This window comes from Schistocerca gregaria, chromosome 6 (assembly GCF_023897955.1).
Source record: "Schistocerca gregaria isolate iqSchGreg1 chromosome 6, iqSchGreg1.2, whole genome shotgun sequence".
Taxonomy (NCBI): domain Eukaryota; kingdom Metazoa; phylum Arthropoda; class Insecta; order Orthoptera; family Acrididae; genus Schistocerca; species Schistocerca gregaria.
Window position 1 is genome coordinate 301,500,176 of NC_064925.1, and position 21,870 is coordinate 301,522,045.

Here is a 21,870-nt window from a genome sequence, read left to right on the forward strand (position 1 = left end):
CTAAGCTAAACACACTACTTAATGTTACTTATGCTAAGGACGACACACACACCCATGTCCGAGGGAGGACTCGTACCTCTGACGGGGCCGGCCGCGCGGACCGTGACAAGAGGCCTTAGACTGCTCGGCTATCCCGTACGACTAAAAAAGAAGAATAAACTGCGAGACCTATCAAAAGACTTAAAAACATTAAAGTGTGAGTGGGATCAGCAGAAAACCAAATTAGCAGGTTCTAAAACAATAAAACAAATCACCAAAATCGTGCAAGACTTTGGCAAACGTAACAAATTCCAGAAGATTGTAAAAATACCTTAACACATCCCGTAGACAAGAAGGGCGAAAGAACAGATGTAAATAACTGCAGGAAAATCTCAGTAGTATCATTTCATACAAAATTATACCCCAGTATTTTCTCGATAGAGCACATAAACAGCTTGAGCCGAAAATTTGAAAGTATTAACCAGATTCAGACCACGCCGTTTGTGTATAGAGCATATCTTGGGCCTGAAGGTAATCCTATTACACCAGTGAATTTGTAGCAAAAATTTAGTATACGCATTTGTTGATTTCAAACAAGCCTATGACTCAGTTAACTACGAATGACTCTTTCAAATATTGAAAGAACATGGACTAGTTGAGAAAAAAATTGTAAGCAAAAAAACAGATACTGACAGAAGTAAAGTGTATTGAAATGTATTGGGCAGTAATTACAAAATCTTTATGTCTAGAATTCACAAATAGTAATTTGCTTATTCTAAATAGAAAAATATATCGATAGACAAGTCGTTGTTACCAAAAATATCGAAAAATAACTGAGCGACTTACTTCAGATTTTTCAGGATACTCTAATGAACACTGGGACAGACACAGTCATACATTTTTTAAAGTTTCAGTGCCACTAAGGATATAAGGCAGTCATGTTTAAAACAGTGAGGTTTTTGACTCCCCAAGTATCCAAGGCTGTTACCAAACACAAAGATATCGGAAGGAAAATGCTTAACACAGGTGACTTTCCCTCTGAAGCAGATGCCTTTAGTGGTGTTTAAACCTGATCAAGGTTTTTACAATAAACCAGTGGGCTGTATACTTTATTTATTGAATATTTATTTATGGTTACTGTTGTATCCAGGGTTGTTACCAAATAGAAAGACAACGGTAGACAATTACTTAACACAGTTGACTTTCCTTCTGAAGCAGATACTCTTAGCGGTATTGTAACTTAGTCAAAGTTCTTGCAATAAAGTTACGCAACCGGTTGGCTGTATACTTTATTTTTTGAAATCATTTTGAAATATGTCGAATGTTTTGTGGAAATGGTCCGTAAAGAGCTTTTCTACAGTCTATTTTTAAAATAAGAAATCGCCTAACGAATGGGAGTCCAGAAGAAAGGGTTTTAGGTTACATTTAAAACCTGCTTTAAAACCTGTCAGGCATTTTATGTCATTGGTCAAATGATCAAAAACTTTTGCTGTTGCCCACTGAACTCCTTCCAGAGTCACTGATAGTATCAGTAATAAGTAACAAAGGAGATTTTTTCTCTCGTGTTGTACTAGGTATGGACATGACTGTTCTTCTGGAATGGTGATAGATCATTATGATGATTTTCATTAGGGTATTGCAGGGAATATGGTGGTGAGAAATAATTGTTAAGAAACGAATAGATACATTGCGCCGATTCCTAATTAATTAACACTGAAATTAGCCATCTAGGCCGTTGGCGCGCAAGTTCAACTAGCGTGCCAGATAAAATTGTACTAGTTGGTCTCATAGTGTAGGTGATAGCGCGTGATACTGCTCAGGCCTTAGCCCGGTTTCGTCCCTTACTACCGTCCCATGTCGAATTTTTGCATCGCTCTCTTGTTAGGTTTTAGAAAAGAGAACGAAGATCACGTTTGGAGCAGGGTATCGAATTTTTGTTCTTGATAGTTTTTTTTAGAGACTAACATGATCTACACAATTAGATATTTTGCTTATTAGTGTTTTAAACAGGTCCTTTATACTGTTCGCGGTATCTACGGAAAGGCTAGTTTCCGGTTTGCAGAACTATCCGTCGTACTCCACGGAACGGAGTTATAGTTCGCTGCATCGAAGTTCCCGAATGGCTGGTACGTCTGGTGGTGTGGCTTTGCGATCGAAGAGGGGAGGGAGTATATTTGGCAGTCTTCCAGGCAAATTATTGGGCTAAGCGAAGAGGATGAGAGATATGTCTGTTCTAACCTGTGCCCGCAGCCGCTTCATCGCATTAACTTTTGAGCACTGTGAAATATTTTATCATTCTTACTGCTACCGAGTTCCCGAACGCTGCCACGGACCATACAAATGCTATGTGTGCTCCGTTAGTACTGTTTCTCGGATTGTAACAGCAGCAACGCCAGAAACAGTAACACAAGAAAAACTGCTATATATTGCTTTTGCGTTCCGACATTTTCACTTTCTCTCCAGAGCATTCATTATTTGAAAGTAACAATTTTTGTTTTCTTTTGTTTTAAGCTGGCTCTTCCAATATAGCAGGTGCCTCAGTGAAACGAGCGATTGGCAACTCTGGGAGCAGCACATTACTTTACGAATCAGAAAAAAAGGGTTGGTGTCGTCTGCACAACAAACCTTTGCCATTTATTCTGATATCCATGTAAAGTCAAGAGGGCATTGTGAGCCTGTGAACAATGCGCTGTTTCCGTGAGGACGTTTCACAGAAACAACGACAACTACGTGGCCGCGGAGCGTCTATTTCGTGCTCATTACAATCTGGCTCGTCATGCTCCAGTCTCGTGGGCACATGCTATCGAAGTGTGAGTACAGACATTTTTGAAAACGGGTGACACGGTGTGAAAACGGGTGCAAGTACAAAACGCGAGTACACACTAGAGAGTGTTGCAAGAGGAAGAAGCCTTCAGCCGAAGTCCCAGGCGTTCTGCACCCAAACATAAGCTGCAACTTGACATATCGCATCGCAGTGTACGGCGAATATTGCACAAGGAAATTCAGTATCACCCATACAAAATTCATATAGTGGAAAATCTGAATGCAGACGACCTGCCGAAGAGACTATGCATCTGCTAGGAACTATTGGAACAAGTGGACCACCCAGGGCTGTGCGACACTCTCATCATCAGCAAGGACGTCAAGTTTCATGTGAGAGGCTTTGTTAACTAGAAAAACTATAGACACTGGTCACGTGACAATCCTGATGATTCATGAAACATCACTTTACTATCAGAAAACTAGTGTGGTGTGGCGTTCATCGTTTGATATCATAGGGCGTTATATTTTTAAGACGATCGTGACAATGTACTACTGTGAATACAGACCGTTATGTTCACAAATTGTACCATTTCCTAGTGCGACAGCTTGCTTGATCTTCCTGCAACTGCAAACCTATTCCTCCAACAGGATGGGACCACATGCCATACCTCGTGGCATTCCATTAACGCGTTGTAGACATCATTTGTGCTTGACTCATCTGCAATAACAGGTACATTTCCTGACCTCCAAGATCCCCTGACATCTCAGCGTGTTATTTCTTCCTTTGCGGTCATTTCATATCACAGATCTTCCGGTGTGAAACACCACAGACCATCCAGGATCTGAAAGATCAAATGTGGTTGGAAGTTTACTGATTTTCAGTGCCAGTCGTCAAGATGTGATGTCCTACTTCTGTAAAAGACTTGAAATGTGTGTGCAGGAAAATGGCAGCCAGCCACGAGATGTCATTTTCAAGTGATGCTCTTTTTAAATTGCAAACATTGTAAATTCATGTTGTACTTCTATTATATCGCTATGAATAAATTTGTATCACTGGAGGAAGTTTGAAAATCGCCCGTTTCACTGCTGCACCTGTTAATTTTTAACCTGGAACCACAATGAGCCGTGCTGTGGTGGCTATGGTGGGTATCGTGAGGTGTCAGCCGCTCCAAACGTTGGCATTGCCTCACACTCTCGGATAAGCTGTAAATGTATTTGCGCGGCACGCCATAACTAAAACACGTTTCGTAAGTAATCAAATCTTTGTCCATTTCACAAACTGCATATATTTATATTCAGGAAGGACTCTAATAATCACGCCGTTGAGCACCACAAAATAGTCATCATCACTATCATTCTCATCCCTGTTCAACGTCCAGAACTGCCAAAGAACTTCGGGCCGTAATGAACTTTCACACTTCTCTCGCAAACTAGCTCTGGTTACATGCAAGCTCACACAAAGTATGCAAATTAAAAGACGAAAAGATAATAAATTAAGGAACTAAACTTCATGTATGAAACGAGTGAAATGTATTCGCAGTTGCGAATACCGACAATCATCAGCTGTATGATGAAATTACGACAGTGAAAATATGTGCTGGACCGGAACTTTTAACCTTGATTTCCCGCTTCTCTACATCCTGTACTCGTACATCCGCTATGTATATTCCCGTACAGGGGAGATGTTTTAATTGAAACTCACTTGCCCGGTGTCTGCAGATAAATACAGTATCACAGTGTCTGTGTTCTTCTGAAGAACAGTGCAATATTTCTTTGGACATGCAGCAAGCGACTTTCAGTTAGAAGTCTCCCCTGTACAGGAATATACGTAATGGATGTAGGAGACCAGGTTGCAGACACATGTTTGACGACGAAATGTCGAAGTTCTCGGAGAGCCTATAAATCCGGGCTAACATTCCCCGTCCGACACAAATTTTCAATGTCGACATTCAGTTATACAGCTGATAGTTGTCCATATTCCCAACTGTGAACACATTTCAGGCATTTCATAACATCCGTAGTCGCCGCAGTGACTGGTCCTTCGGATATCAAGCATGTTCGAAGGAATATTGCATCGAATTACGGAACAGCACAGCCACTGCAGATTTGTATTGTATTGTAAACTTCATGTTGTCGTTGTTGTTGTTTGTGGTCCTCAGTCAAAATACTGATTTGATGCAGCTCTCCAAGGCCGTCTATCCCCACATCCAATTTAAACTGCTTAATGTATTCAATCTCTGGTCTCTCACTACATTTTGTGTCCCTCACACTTCCTTCCGTTGCCAAATTGACGGTTAACTGATGCCTCAGAATTTGTCTTATCTTTTAGCCGTCTTTGAGTCCAGTTATGCCAAAAACATTCTCCCAGTTTTTTTAGTGCCTTCTCATTTGTTACTCAATCAACCGGTCCGATCTTCAGGTTTCTTTTGTAACATCACTTTTCAAAAGCTTGTATTCTCCTCTTGGGTAAACTCTTTATCGCCTGCGTTACACATTCGTGCAGGTCAATACTCAATACAAATACACTCCTGCAAATTGAAATAAGAACACCGTGAATTCATTGTCCCAGGAAGGGGAAACTTTATTGACACATTCCTGGGGTCAGATACATCACATGATCACACTGACAGAACCACAGGCACATAGACACAGGCAACAGAGCATGCACAATGTCGGCACTAGTACAGTGTATATCCACCTTTCGCAGCAATGCAGGCTGCTATTCTCCCATGGAGACGATCGTAGAGATGCTGGATGTAGTCCTGTGGAACGGCTTGCCATGCCATTTCCACCTGGCGCCTCAGTTGGACCAGCGTTCGTGCTGGACGTGCAGACCGCGTGAGACGACGCTTCATCCAGTACCAAACATGCTCAATGGGGGACAGTTCCGGAGATCTTGCTGGCCAGGGTAGTTGACTTACACCTTCTAGAGCACGTTGGGTGGCACGAGATACATGCGGACGTGCATTGTCCTGTTGGAACAGCAAGTTCCCTTGCCGGTCTAGGAATGGTAGAACGATGGGTTCGATGACGGTTTGGATGTACCGTGCACTATTCAGTGTCCCCTCAACGATCACCAGAGGTGTACGGCCAGTGTAGGAGATCGCTCCCCACACCATGATGCCGGGTGTTGGCCCTGTGTGCCTCGGTCGTATGCAGTCCTGATTGTGGCGCTCACCTGCACGGCGCCAAACACGCATACGACCATCATTGGCACCAAGGCAGAAGCGACTCTCATCGCTGAAGACGACACGTCTCCATTCGTCCCTCCATTCACGCCTGTCGCGACACCACTGGAGGCGGGCTGCACGATGTTGGGGCGTGAGCGGAAGACGGCCTAACGGTGTGCGGGACCGTAGCCCAGCTTCATGGAGACGGTTGCGAATGGTCCTCGCCGATACGCCAGGAGCAACAGTGTCCCTAATTTGCTGGGAAGTGGCGGTGCGATCCCCTACGGCACTGCGTAGGACCCTACGGTCTTGGCGTGCATCCGTGCGTCGCTGCGGTCCGGTCCCAGGTCGACGGGCACGTGCACCTTCCGCCGACCACTGGCGACAACATCGATGTACTGTGGAGACCTCACGCCCCACGTGTTGAGCAATTCGGCGGTACGTCCACCCGGTCTCCCGCATGCCCACTATACGCCCTCGCTCAAAGTCCGTCAACTGCACATACGGTTCACGTCCACGCTGTCGCGGCATGCTACCAGTGTTAAAGACTGCGATGCAGCTCCGTATGCCACGGCAAACTGGCTGACACTGACGGCGGCGGTGCACAAATGCTGCGCAGCTAGCGCCATTCGACGGCCAACACCGCGGTTCCTGGTGTGTCCGCTGTGCCGTGCGTGTGATCATTGCTTGTACAGCCCTCTCGCAGTGTCCGGAGCAAGTATGGTGGGTCTGACACACCGGTGTCAATGTGTTCTTTTTTCCATTTCCAGGAGTGTATCTTTAGAAATGACTGCCTAAAGCTTAATTTTATATAAGATGTTCACAAGTTCGTCTTTTTCAGAAATTATTTCCTTCCTATAGCCGGCTGCAATTTATATCCTCTCTACTTCGCCTCTTGTCAGGTATTTGGTTCCCAAATAACAGAATGCATCTATTACTTTTAGTATCTCATTTCCTAACCTAATGCCCTCAGAATCATATGATTTAATTCGATTAAATTCCACTGCCCTAGGTCAACTTTTGTTCATGGTCACCTAACAAACAATGTTCGAGACACTTTCAGTTCCTTCAACTGCTTTCAAAGTCCTTTCCCGTCTCTGAAACAATTACAGTGTCATCAGTACTTTAATTCCCTTTTCAAATGTTTTCTTGCTTTCCTTCACAGCTTGCTCATTGTACAGGTTGAATGTCACTGGAGAGAAGCTAGAAACCTGTCTCATTCCCTTCGCAGCTGCGGCTTCCCTTACAAGTTCGTCGAATCCTGTAGCTGGTTTCTGTACAAGTTGTGAATAATTTTTTGCTCCCTATATTTTATCCCTGCTACCTTCAAAGTGTCAAAGAGTGTATTCAACACTGTCAAAAACTTCCTCTTAATCTACAAATGCTATAAACGTATGTTTGGCGTTCTTCAACCTGTCTTATAAGATAAGGAGCAGTGTCAGTATTGCCTCGTGTCTTCCTACATTTCTCCAGAACGCAAACTGATGCTCCCTATGCCGCTTCTGTAGATAATTCCTGTCAGTATTTCAACCATTACTTATTAAAGTGATGCATCTGTCAGTCACCATGCTTCTTTGGAGTCGAGTTATTACATTATTCTTGAAGTGAATTTCGCTTGTGTCATGTACACTCCTGGAAATTGAAATAAGAACACCGTGAATTCATTGTCCCAGGAAGGGGAAACTTTATTGACACATTCCTGGGGTCAGATACATCACATGATCACACTGACAGAACCACAGGCACATAGGCACAGGCAAGAGAGCATGCACAATGTCGGCACTAGTACAGTGTATATCCTCCTTTCGCAGCAATGCTGGCTGCTATTCTCCCATGGAGACGATCGTAGAGTTGCTGGATGTAGTCCTGTGGAACAGCTTGCCATGCCATTTCCACCTGGCGCCTCAGTTGGACCAGCGTTCGTGCTGGACGTGCAGACCGCGTGAGACGACGCTTCATCCAGTCCCAAACATGCTCAATGGGGGACAGATCCGGAGATCTTGCTGGCCAGGGTAGTTGACTTACACCTTCTAGAGCACATTGGGTGGCACGGGATACATGCGGACGTGCATTGTCCTGTTGGAACAGCAAGTTCCCTTGGCGGTCTAGGAATGGTAGAACGATGGGTTCGATGACGGTTTGGATGTACCGTGCACTATTCAGTGTCCCCTCGACGATCACCAGAGGTGCACGGCCAGTGTAGGAGATCGCTCCCCACACCATGATGCCGGGTGTTGGCCCTGTGTGCCTCGGTCGTATGCAGTCCTGATTGTGGCGCTCACCTGCACGGCGCCAAACACGCATACGACCATCATTGGCACCAAGGCAGAAGCGACTCTCATCGCTGAAGACGACACGTATCCATTCGTCCCTCCATTCACGCCTGTCGCGATACCACTGGAGGCGGGCTGCACGATGTTGGGGCGTGAGTGGAAGACGGCCTAACGGTGTGCGGGACCGTAGCCCAGCTTCATGGAGACGGTTGCGAATGGTCCTCGCCGATACCCCAGGAGCAACAGTGTCCCTAATTTGCTGGGAAGAGGCGGTGCGGTCCCCTACGGCACTGCGTAGGATCCTACGGTCTTGGCGTGCATCCGTGCGTCGCTGCGGTCCGGTCCTAGGTCGACGGGCACGTGCACCTTCCGCCGACCACTGGCGACAACATCGTTGTACTGTGGAGACCTGACGCCCCACGTGTTGAGCAATTCGGCGGTACGTCCACCCGGCCTCCCGCATGCCCACTATACGCCCTCGCTCAAAGTCCGTCAACTGCTCATACAGTTCACGTCCACGCTGTCGCGGCATGCTACCAGTGTTAAAGAGCGCGATGGAGCTCCGTAAGCCAGGGCAAACTGGCTGACACTAACGGCGGTGGAGCACAAATGCAGCGCAGCTAGCGCCATTCGACGGCCAACACCGCGGTTCCTGGTGTGTCCGCTGTGCCGTGCGTGTGATCATTGCTTGTACAGCCATCTCGTAGTGTCCGGAGCAAGTATGGTGGGTCTGACACACCGGTGTCAATGTGTTCTTTTTTCCATTTCCAGGAGTGTATTTTGCATACGACGTAGAATAGTCACTGTGACTTGGAAATTCTTCAGTTGGTCTGTGCTCGCATAAAAATAACATAGAATTTCTGTTCCACTTTCGTGCAAAACACTTTTGTCTACTTTCTTCTCCAAAATAATTTTAGCGGCAATATCGTAGCCATGAGCGGGCTTTTCTTTAACCCTTAAATGCATGATTTTTTATTTCAAACTGTAAAAATTTGACAATCGCTACAAACACAAAAACAGACCTAATTTCAAATCTATCGTAAAGACACTCGAATTAACTGTCTACACCATATCTACTTACGTTCTCAAAATAAAAAAGTAATTTTCAAACCCACAAATCAGTGCACAAACACCAAAAGAACTTATCTACTTTCCGCCAAATCACACGCGCGGCAGTACATCCACACAGTTGATTGTCGAACTGGTTCAGTTCATCCTGCCATTTACGATCGCTATGAAGAACTACTAGCACCTTGGCAGCTGCAGTAAAGTGTATACACTTAACTACATAACGAATTTGTTACCAAGTGTTGCTCAGTATGGAATACATAGAAGAAATGAAGTCTGTAGCTGATCATCAACACTATGAATTAAAGGATTAATCTAAACTATGCAAAATTAGCACCATTACAAAACATTACAAAATGTTATTACATGTGTGCTATTTGGTTCCAACTATTATTTTGTGTCAACAATTTTAAAATACCTTATTTTTACTTTTGAATCACTGCATCCTTTCTATGTTTGTTGCCGTTTTATAGCGCCTTTTCACTGTAATGACATGAGCGGTTATTGTTAACAGATATGAAAATTTGAAGTTACATACGTCGTCAGTATTGTGGATACAGTTTTGATGGACACAAGGTTGTAACGTAATCTGTGATATGCTCACTCTCGTTACTCGGCTTTTAGTTGCTTCAAAAAATATAGAGCGTGCGCCTTGACAGTAATTCGAAACATTACGTCCTCTTGATGATCGCTTGTGTCGCCAGAAGGTTCTAAAAGCTGTAGCGGCAGTTCCGACAACTTCTGTTCTTTACTTAGTCTCTGCGTGTGATGGGGTACTGATGGCGTGCGTGCTTTGTGTGTGTGTGTGTGTGTGTGTGTGTGTGTGTGTGTGTAATAGTTTCTTCTTGCAGTATATCTCCCATCTCATGTTCATCTGCTCCATCTTCACTTTCTATTAATACTGCTTTCTTATATAGACTGTAAACACACTGACAGAAAAAAATCGGAACACCAAGAAGGGACTGTACGACATAAACGAAAGTTGGTAGGCGTGTTTCTACATCCAAAAGATGACGTATATTCACATTTCGCACTAGTCGCATAAGAATAGCCCTAGTAGGTCCACTATGAGGATGCAAATCAGTTTTGCTTTAAATACACGCTGTAACCGTCGCGAACGTTAGTTATCTTTGATATTTGACGTGGTGAGTTGACGATATCAAAAATGCCTTTGAGGCGTCAAAGGCGCCGTTATCAACACCTCACTGAATTTGGACGAGGCCATGAGATAGGGCTACGAAAAGATGAATGTTTCTTCTGCACTATTGAGGAAAGACTTGGCAGGCATGTAGCCACTGTACTTGACTGTTAGCAGCAGTTATCACGAGAATGTACGGTCGCAAGGTAACCGGGTGGCCACGTGGCATTACCGAGAGGGAAGATCATCGAGTTCGACGTATGGACGTATGGCTCTGATACACCGTACTGCATCTGCAGCAACAATACGGACAGCAGTTGCCACTATAGTAAGACAACGGACTGGTACAAATCGGTTACTTCAAAGACAGTTACGAGCCAGACGTCCTGTAGCGTGCATTCCACTGACCCCGAGCCACCACCATTTGTGAGTTCAGTGGTGTCAAGCGAGAGCTCATTCGAGGGCAGGGTGGAGATCTATTATCTTTTTCTGACTCTGGGACAGTGATGGCCATGTGTTGGTTAAAATGAGGTCAGTTTAAGGCCTGCAGCCAGCCTGTCTGCGTGCTGGACACTGAACCTACACCTGGGGTTATAGTCCGAGGTGCAGTTTCGTATGACAGCAGGATCGCTTTCGTCGTTATCCCACGCACCACGACAGCAAATTTTTGCGTCAGTCTGGTGATTCGACCTATTATTCTGCCATTCACGAACAGAATTCCATTCCAGGGGGTGTTTACCAACAGGATAACGCTCATCCACATACTGCTGTTGTAACCAATGTGCTCTACAGAGCGTTGACATGTTGGCCTCGTCTGCTCGATCACCTGATCTGTCTCCAGCCGGGTGCATACAGGATATCATCCGACGACAACTCCGTCGTCATCCGGAAATAGCATTAGCCGTCCCTGCATTGACCGATCAAATGGAACTCCATACCACAAACTGACATCCGTCACCTGTACAACACAGAGCATGCACGTTAGCATGCTTGCATTCAATATAGTGGCCGTTACACCGGTTGCTATTGTACCAGCATTTCACAATCGCAATGGGCTTATCTTGCGCTTACGTTAACATGTGATTTTGGAATGTTACTAGGTGTACAACTTTGCTTCCGCCGTTTTTTCTCGGAGTTCGGAGCTTTATTGTGAAAAACAAAAAAAATATCATTCATAGTATTGCCCATCGCTGGCCACTACATTCTCCCATCTTTCGGATAGCATACGAATCCCTTGGCGGAAGAACTGGGCGTCTTTTGTGGGGATCCATGAATCGATTCAGTTTTGCACTTGTTCATGTGATCGGAAGTTCTGGTCAGTCAGACTGTATGGAGAATACGGCAGGAGGGATAGGACTTCTCATTTCAAAGTTTCCATGTACATGTTGACGGGTTTTGCGACGTGGGGTCGAGCACTGACCTGCTGCAAAATTACCTTCACGTGTCTAATGCTGTATTGTGGCCGTTTGTGTTTCAGTGCTGGACCCGCGCATCAATTGCTTTCGATAATGATGTCCTGTGACTGTCTTCGTGTGTTTCAGTAGCAAAGATAACGTTCTGTCTCCCACCGCCATGCCGTTCTTCGACATCAAAACCACCGTTCTTAAGGCGTTGAAAACATTCTCTGCACGTTCTTCCACTGATAGTTCCCTCGCCATTGGTGTTACCCAGCATTTTAAGAGTCACAGCCGCAGAATTCTTCATGTTAAAGCAGAAAACTAAAACTTCCCGCAAATGGCGAGAAGTGGGTACTTAAGTTGACGTATTTAATCGAGAATAACCTTATGATGCAATCACAAATCGAGTATTATTTTTATGGCATTATGTTTACAGATGCCTAAGCTTATTCAGGGAGAGCCTAAGGGAACAAATGGCAGGAATGGGGGAAAGAAATACAATAGAGGAAGAATGGGTAGCTTTGAGGCATGAAATAGTGAAGGCAGCAGACGATCAAGTAGGTAAAAAGACGAGGGCTAGTAGAAATCATTGGGTAACAGAAGAAATATTGAACTTAATTGATGAAAGAAGAAAGAATAAACATTCAGTAAATGAAGCAGGCAAAAAGGAAGTGCATAATCTCTAAGCAGGGATAGCTAAAGGATAAATGTAAGGATGTAGAGGCTTATCTCACTAGGGGCAAGATAGACACTGTCTACAGGAAAATTAAAGAGACCTTTGGAGAATAGAGAACCACTTGTATGAATATTAAGAGCTCAGATGGAATCCCAGTTCTAAGCAAAGAAGAGAAAGCAGAAAGATGGAGGGAGTATATAGAGGGTCTATAAAAGGGCGATGTACATGAGGACAATATTATGGAAATGGAAGACGATGTAGATGAAGATGAAATGGGAGATATGATACTGCGTGAAGAGTCTGACAGAGCACTGGTAGACCTGAGTCGAAACAAGGCCCCGGGAGTAGATAACATTCCATTAGAACTACTGACGGCCTTGGGAGATCCAGTCCTGACAAAACTCTACCATCTGGTGAGCAAGATGTATGAGACACGTGAAATACCCTCAGGCTTCAAGAAGAATATAATAATTCCAATCCCAAAGAAAGCAGGTGTTGAAAGATGTGAAAATTACCGAACTATCAGTTTAATAAGTCACGGCTGCAAAATACTAATGCGAATTCTTTCCAGACGAATGGAAAACCTAGTAGAAACCGACCTAGGGGAAGATCAGTTTGGATTCCGTAGAAACGTAGGAACAAGTGAGGCAATACTGACCCTACGACTTATCTTAGAAAATAGATTAAGGAAAGGCAAACCAACGTTTCTAGCATTTGTAGACTTAGAGAAAGCTTTTGACAATGTTGAGTGGAATACTCTCTTTCTAATTCTGAAGGTGGCAGGGGTAAAATGTAGGGAGCGAAAGGCTATTTACAATTTGTATAGAAACCAAATGGCAGTTATAAGGGAAGGGAGTGAGACAGGGTTGTAGCCTCTCCCCGATGTTATTGAATCTGTATATTGAACAAGCAGTGAAGGAAACAAAAGAAAAATTCGGAGTAGGTATTAAAATCCATGGAGAAGAAATAAAAACTTTGAGGTTCGCCGATGACATTGTAATTCTGTCAGAGACAGCAAAGGACTTGGAAGAGCAGTTGCATGGAATGGATAGTGTCTTGAAAGGATATAAGATGAACATCAACGAAAGCAAAACGAGGATAATGGAATGTAGTCGAATTAAGTCGGGTGATGCTGAGGGTATTAGATTAGGAAATGAGACACTTAAAGTAGTAAAGGAGTTTTGCTATTTGCTGAGCAAAATAACTGATGATGGCCGGCCGCGGTGGTCTCGCGGTTCTAGACGCGCAGTACGGAACCGTGCGACTGCTACGGTCGCAGGTTCGAATCCTGCCTCGGGCATGGATGTGTGTGGTGTCCTTAGGTTAGTTAGGTTTAAGTAGTTCTAAGTTCTAGGGGACTAATGACCACAGCAGTTGAGTCCCATAGTGCTCAGAGCCATTTTAACCATTTTTTTTTTAACTGATGACGGTCGAAGTAGAGAGGATATAAAATGTAGACTGGCAATGGCAAGGAAAGCGTTGCTGAAGAAGAGAAATTTGTTAACATCGAGTATAGATGTGTCAGGAAGTCGTTTCTGAAAGTATTTGTATGGAGTGTAGCCATGTATGGAAGTGAAACATGGACGATAAATAGTTTAGACAAGAGGAGAATAGAAGCTTTCGAAATGTGGTGCTACAGAAGAATGCTGAAGATTAGATGGGTAGATCACATAACTAATGAGGAGGTGTTGCAGAGGATTGGGGAGAAGAGAAGTTTGTGGCACAGCTTGACTAGAAGAAGGAACCTGTTAGTAGGACATGTTCTGAGGCATCAAGGGATCACCAATTTAGCATTGGAGGGCAGCGTGGAGGGTAAAAATCGTAGAGGGAGACCAAGAAATGAATACACCAAGCAGATTCAGAAGGATGTAGGTTGCAGTAGGTACTGGGAGATGAAGCAGCTTGCACAGGATAGAGTAGCATGGGGAGCTGCATCAAACCAGTCTCAGGACTGAAGACGACAACAACAACAATCTTATTGTATTACACCTATGACCAGCCACCCAAACCCCACTTGTCGCTACTGCCGTCTATTGCAAAACGGCGGAAGGAAAGTTGTAGACCAAATAATTACGTAAATGTGTTACCTAGAAAAATATATTGGCGGAATTGCATTATTCTTCATTAATTATCTTTTGTTGTTACGAATTTTTTCCGTCATTGGATATCCCACTCGCTTCTCCATACGTAAGTTTTATCAGGTAGATAAACGAATGGTGGAGTGGCACACGGTGCGTGATGTGGTCTACGAGACATCGGAATCCCGGAAACGGTGTGCTCAGTGGGCGGCGGTTGAGGGCATAATGCCTACGCCTAACGCAGTCACCAGCGCTAGGGATCTCGCTATCGCTAGTTGCTTGCCTTGGTCGCAACAGAAGCGCCTTGAGCGACTGCCGTAGTCTGTAAAAGGCACTGAAACGCTGTCACAGCACTTTGTGCTCCCAGCAGGCCGACGCTACGTAGTACTGCTATCCGAGCTGTGGTGTGGCAACGGCCGACAGCGGGGCATTCTAACAACTGACGTGGCGGCGTCAGCACATTCCGTTGTTGTCTGCTGAGACACTGGAGGAGGCTAGATTTTTTACATCCTGTCCACGCCGAGCTTTTATCACACGCGATAGATTGCGGGGATGTCTGATTATTTAAATCCTTAGCTATTTGCAAATCGTCCATTGTGCAGTACCCTCTTTTAAGACGAACATGTTCATTTTCCTGATTAAATTCGAATGTTATTTAATATTATCTTACGGCCGTGCTCCGCAACTGACGTTAAAAAAGAGGCATTTGCATACTGTCGCTTTTAGGGTTTCGGTCCTCAGTCGGTGAAAACTTAACCTTTATAGCACCACTTTGTCAATAAATTTGCTTCTCCTAGCCAAGAAGCGAAATATAAATGAGACCTATCGACTGAAGGAAAGCAATTATCTTTTAAATACATAAAGCAAAATCAGTAAACACGTATATTCTACCCCAGTAAATTCAGTGTAAGTTCGTACTCGTAAAAACAAGGTTGCGGCGCTTAATTCTGTCACTGACGTAAACTTCCGAAAATACTTCTGCCACTGGCGTAAGAAATAACAGCGCCATCTATTGGTTCTTTGGACTACTATGCTATCCCTAAGGTAAACATCCGAACTACTAAGCTGAACAGACTCCAAAAACTTTAAATTACGATATCGTTTTTTTTTTTTTTTTTTCGTATCCCAATTTTGATGAAATTAAGCCTATACGGTTGTCTAAGCAACGTTAAAGTTACCTGTGAAAACGCCATGAAAACTCTTCAAGTAGTTTTGTAGATTAGTTTGTTCAAACACACAGACACAACGGTTTCAGAGAAAACTTTAAATCGCTATATTTTTATATATTTTTTGTTCGTAATCCGATTTTGATGAAATAAAGCTTGTTTGTTGCCCCAAGCTATGCTCATGTTACATACCAAAATCCCATGTCGCACTGGTAGGGCTGTCAATACCGCAACACCGGACACTTCCACCCTCCACCCTCCACCCCCGGCCCTTTCCCCTACAAAACAAATACTAACTTTCTGCAGTTTTCTTTCCAGGCAAATTTAGCAAATTTCGTCATATTGTAAGAATAAAAGTTAAGCATTACCAGAAAATGGTAGGACTTGGCTCCCTCTGAGGTTCATCGCTGCTCACATGAAAGACAGCATTCTGGCACAGTCAGCGAGTTCCATACAAGCCTAAGAAACGGAAAGTGCAGGCGGCTGCCTTCCATGACGAAGGTATTCGAAAATTGGTACAACGCTACGAATATCTAAGTCGTAGCGGCGACTAGGTTGAGAAGTAGCTGGAAGATATAGTAAATGCTGCAAATAAAACTTTTTTTTTTCACTGTGGATTCAGTTTTGCGACTATGCAATGCACGAGAAGCGCTGCTGTCCTACAAAACATAGAACCGCTCGCAGGTGACACGACTGCATTATTCTCAGTTCCTCTGCTGCCGGTAAAGATATGTCAGACAGGCGGTCGTTGGCATCCTACGAGGTTCTGCACTAGGACCGCTGTTATCCTGGTGGCTCTGTTCTACCTTTACTGCCTCCAAGGGGCTGTTACTGCGCCAGATTATGGCCGTATAACGTAACGTTTCTTCCTCTGCTGTAAACGCTTGTCGCGGTCTGGAAACTTGTGGGCTCTTCGCACTTAACAGGAATTTATGCCCCAGATGTTCAAATACTACTTCAGGTAATAGTGAGCAAGTTCCACTCTTAACAGCGACGTGTTATGTTAAGGGCAGCAATGCATAAAATCATACGAAAGTGTGAGTGCAATGTCTGACCTGTAATCGTGAATACACATAATTAACTCTGATTCTGTCTAAATCAAATACGTTTCAGTGAGGCAAGGCGGATGCTCTGATGGCGCCTTTAAAATGATTCATGTCGGTTCCCGAATGCGTAATTCCTCGTTTTAACTATAGCTGCATTTCACGCTTTTCCTGGTCGTTGCTATGGAGATATTGGTCTCATTGGGTACATAATATGGCACACATTATCTACGCGATCATTAATTGTTTGTCTTTCTCTAAATTCAAAAACGTGAATCTTGATGCAAATTTGAATCTCTTACCGAACTCACAGTAATGTACTACTTGTTTCGTGATGGTTTCGAATAATTTTCCCAAATACCTAAGTGATTTTCAGCCATATCTCAGATTTCGATACATCTGACATATTAAAATTTGTTTTCTTCAACTTCGTCCGTCATAGATTCGGAATGTTCAGATTCATTACAAGAAGCCTAATTAAGTGAATAAATCTTCATCAAAGTTACACAGTGCAGTGGTCGAATTCTCTCTAAAACTTATTGTGAAATTCCTTCGTAGAATCTCGTATGTCTTTTATCATTAATTTATGCTCCTTGTGTATATTTTCAACCACTTGACGAATTGTTGATGCTTTTTATTTAGTTACCATTTTCAGCACTGTTGACGAAAAAAGCCATGGCAATACTGTGAGAGATGTGTTTGGGAGTAGTATTCATGTTATCTATGATATTTTTGTTTATATTTATATCTCCGCATAATAATGTTTAATTTTTGGGTGGTCAGATTCTGTCCAGTTAATTTATTTACCTTCATTGGCACTAGATGACCAGCACAAGCACAGAAAGAAAAAAAGACTAGAAATGCGAATTTCTGTCAGTTCAGGACATGATATTCGAAGTAGTTACCACACTCACTGAGGCAAGGTCATATCTGACTTCAACTTATGTGAGTGGAACATTATCCGCCATTTAATCAATTCACGCAATAATAGATTGTTATTTCGTAGGAGAATTGTACTACAGATTGTATTTATTTTTCTCTGCACTTACGTTACGCGATTTGTGGAACGGTGATGTTTAAACAATGGTGCTCACCTTTAAATTCTTCTATTCGATGTAGATATTGTCTTTATATGATCGCATGTTTCTGGGTCCATTTTGCCGTGTCACACTGATGCAAGGAACAGATAAAAAGACATTCTGTGACACAACGACTCGCCACATGTCGGGACATGTAGTTGCGTGCCCACGGAAAGCTCACAACCAAAACGAGGGACACCAAGTAGCTGATAATTCATCACTATCATTACAAGTTTTTTACTGTTTCCTTGTGACCAACCCACGGTTGAATTCGTTAGAGAACTGTTAATTTTATTTTGAACTTTCTTACATTTCATGGTCAAATTAATCTCTTAACAGAAATTCCTAGAGAAAGGAGAGTCACGTGAGGCAGCCGCGCGATCTGGGGCGCCGTGCCACGTTTCAAGTGCCTCCCTCCGTCGGAGGTTCGAGTCCTCCCTCGGGCATGCGTGTGTGTGTTGTCCTTAGCATAAGTTAGTTCAAATTAGATTAAGTAGTGTGTAAGCCTATGGACCGATGACTTCAGCAGTTTGGTCCCATAGGAACTTACCACAAATTTCCTAGAAAGGAGACCATAATAAACAGATCACTGAAGTACTGCGGAACTGAAAACAGGAATCGGGTTTCGGTTGCGATTACTTTGAGAAGAGCTGATAACTTGCTTAAAATGGTGCCAAGCGATAAAAATACGCAAACTTCAAGTGGCTTTTGTTTTTCTGCATAGAGGTGTTGGGACATAGAGACGGCTATTATTCGACGGTTGGAACTGAGGCAGAACAGGAAGTAAGAGATTTGTTATTAGTTACCATTGTCAAAGCAGGCAGTCCTTAGATTCTGTTACTCCCCGTAGTTGCCAATTGCTCTATTTTTTGGAGTCGGGAGCTCACTAGAGAGCAGTTGCCTCTGATACAGAAATTTCAGCCACATCACCCTATCTCGGTTTGCTTCCCTGTTGACCGACAAATTCTGCCAGGCGACACTAACGTAAATGAGCATTGTTCTTGGCACTTGCGCCTTGCAGCTGGTCACAGTTTGTCTGTCCATCACTTTGAGCAGAACGTCATAATGTCGCTCCTGTACAGACGTCACCGTTTCTACTTGGCGTGCGCGAGTACATCACGTCTCAGCCGAACACCGGCAGACCCAGCCATGTGGTAGGCAATCACCACGACCACCCCCTTTGTAGCTTTCATAGATGTCTCGAGGACTCTGAAATATATCTCTAGCGTGATCAGATCTATTCATGCAATCTCTTCCATACATGGTACTAGTGCTGGTTTGGCTTAAACAACTATGTACCTTCTTCGTGTGTTGATACTACTAAGCTTGCGTTTCTATGCATTGACATATCGTCAGTGAAGGTTGCTCTTGGTTCATGAACTGAACAGTTGGGTGCACCCGCACGATGCTATGAGTATCAAATATATTTAATTTGTGATTTCTCGTCAGCTCTCGCAGTACGAACACAGATTCAATGAGTTCTACAGGACGAATCCAGACAGTTTCCACTTTTTTGGTATCAGAACATCTCTCGTTGTTTATTGCTAATCACAAACGTCTTTTTAAACTAGAGTTGTGAGCCCTATACACCTCCCACATCCTCCTAGTTAATACGAGATCATGTGTAAATAGGTACAAAGATTTTACTTCCCTCACGTGCGACTGATTTGAGCAGGAAGTTAAAATATTTCCAGCTGTGTGTAAAGTAAGGCAGTCGTGAGATCGCCCACAATGAGGCTGCTAGCTGGGCGTCGCGCAAGAGACTGTTGTCGCCTGCTACAGCCTGCTGTGTGGAGCGCGGAACTGCCGTTATATCTGTTTTCCGTATGCTGTCGGACCTAGTTATGAAAAGACACTGGTACTCATCAGTTGATGATACTGACAGGATGATTTTCTTCAGTCCATGCTCCTTTATGTCAGGAAACATTGCGACAGGCGTAAAAGAGACATGAAAGCTAAAATCCTTTTACTTCTGAACGAGCAGATAGATGAAGCTGAGAAGGACTCCTCAGAATTTCCCTAGAACCATCCTCATCACCCCTTTCTTAACATTGTGTATCCCTATGCAGTGTTCACCTCCTTGGGCTGCACCATCCATGATGACTGGTCTTTCTTCAAAACCAGCAACGTTTCTTCTGAGTACTCCTCAATCTGAGTCATTTACTACTTTGCGAAACTGAACAGTTGTAAAAACACTATCCTAGCTTTATTAATTTGTAACTATTATGAACGAAACTGAATAAAGTACCACACTAGGTAGTCCTACTGAAAGTTAACTTTCATAGCGACATTTTTAATGTTATTCAAAAACACTAGCACCAACTTACCTTGCTCTAATAAGCAACTTCTCAGCAGGACAACCAATAAGTCGAAAACCTGTAGCTACTTTGACAAAGTAGCTCATAATAACTGCTCCACAAAGTGGACACTGTCTGGACTAATTCTGTAGAATTCTTAGAAAGTGTGTTCATGTTGGGAGAGGACACGAGAAAGGGAGAGACCACGAGAAACCACAGCTGAACTATGTTTGATATTTACCGCATTTCATGGGCGCAATCAGTACTTCATTTTCTTGTTTAGTTTCTTGAGCTTTAAATAATGGTAAGCCACTATAACGTTCTCTTTAGAAGAACTTATGATTAAAGATGAAAATTAAATAGAAACGCTATTCGTGATATCTTGTTGCTTTGTAAGTAGGCTGTTTAGGTTTTTTATATTGGTAACGCCACGTAGCGCTCTGTATGAAAATCACTGGCTGTGCTGTGTGCAGTCTGTGGCTGGTTTGCATTGTTGTCTGCTATTGTAGCGTTGGGCAGATCGATGTGAACAGCGCGAAGCGTTGCGCAGTTGGAGGTGAGCCGCCAGCAGTGGTGGATGTGGGGAGAGAGATGGCGGAGTTTTGAAATTTGTAAGAATGGATGTCATGAACTGCTATATATATTATGACTATTAAGGTAAATACATTGTTTGTTCTTTAGTAAAATCTTTGATTTGCTAACTATGCCTATCAGTAGTTAGTGCCTTCCGTAGTTTGAATCTTTTATTTAGCTGGCAGTAGTGGCGCTCTCTGTATTGCAGTAGTTCGAGTAACGAAGATTTTTGGCGAGGTAAGTGATTTGTGAAAGGTATAGGTCAATGTTAGTCAGGGCCATTCTTTTGTAAGGATTATTGGAAGTCAGATTGCGTTGCGCTAAAAATATTGTGTGTCAGTTTAAGCACAGTCATGTATAATTTTTCTAAGGGGACGTTTCAGCTTGTCATATGGTGAGTCGCATTGTGTGTCGTGTTGCATATCGTATTACCCCAGTGAGAGCAATAGTTGCGTTGCGCGATCTTTATTACGACATGTTGTATCACATTGTCTCAGTGTGAACTGCGCCTTACTTTTAAATCCCCCTCGAAGCACACAAAACTCTTGGCTGATGTGTGGTTGAAAACAGTGGAAGGCTGACACGCTTGAATGACATGCACAGCGTGCACATGAATGTTCCAGGCTCACCTCTTGTTGATCAGGCAGGTTGTGATTGAATGAGTAATCTACCATGTGCTGTGTTGCTTATGGTGTGAGACAGTACAATATGGACAACCCATGTAGCATGTATGTCAGTGTGCCAGGGATAGCTGTTGTTAAGTAGGCAGGCTGTGACTGATGTGCAGCCCGTTTCCAGATGGTGCGAGGCACGCAGCTTGGACTTGTTCAGCGTGTACTTTTTTATCTACATGTGGCAGGCGTAACTGCTGTTGAGCAGGTGCGCTGTGAGTGAGATTGTGTGAAGAGGCACAGCTTGGACCTGTTAGGCGTGTAGTTATTTATCTGCATGTGGCAGGCATAACTGTTGTTCAGCATGTGTGCTGTGAATGAGTGAGTGATGTGCGGTGTGGTATGTTCCAAATGGTGTGAGGCAGCATAGCTTGGAGCTGTTCGGCATGTAGTTTTTTATCTTCATGTGGCAGGCGTAGCTGCTGTTGAGCAGGTGGGCTGTGAATGAGTGATCCATGTGCGATGTTCTATGTTCCAGATTGTGTGAGGGGGCACAGCT

General features: G+C 43.7%; 1 protein-coding gene across 1 annotated transcript in view; it reads left to right on the plus strand.

The window, feature by feature from the left end:
* The window catches only part of LOC126278033 (ATP-binding cassette sub-family G member 4-like), a 448,565-nt gene that overhangs the window by 65,775 nt on the left and 360,920 nt on the right, over positions 1-21,870 (plus strand). The window lies entirely within an intron of this gene.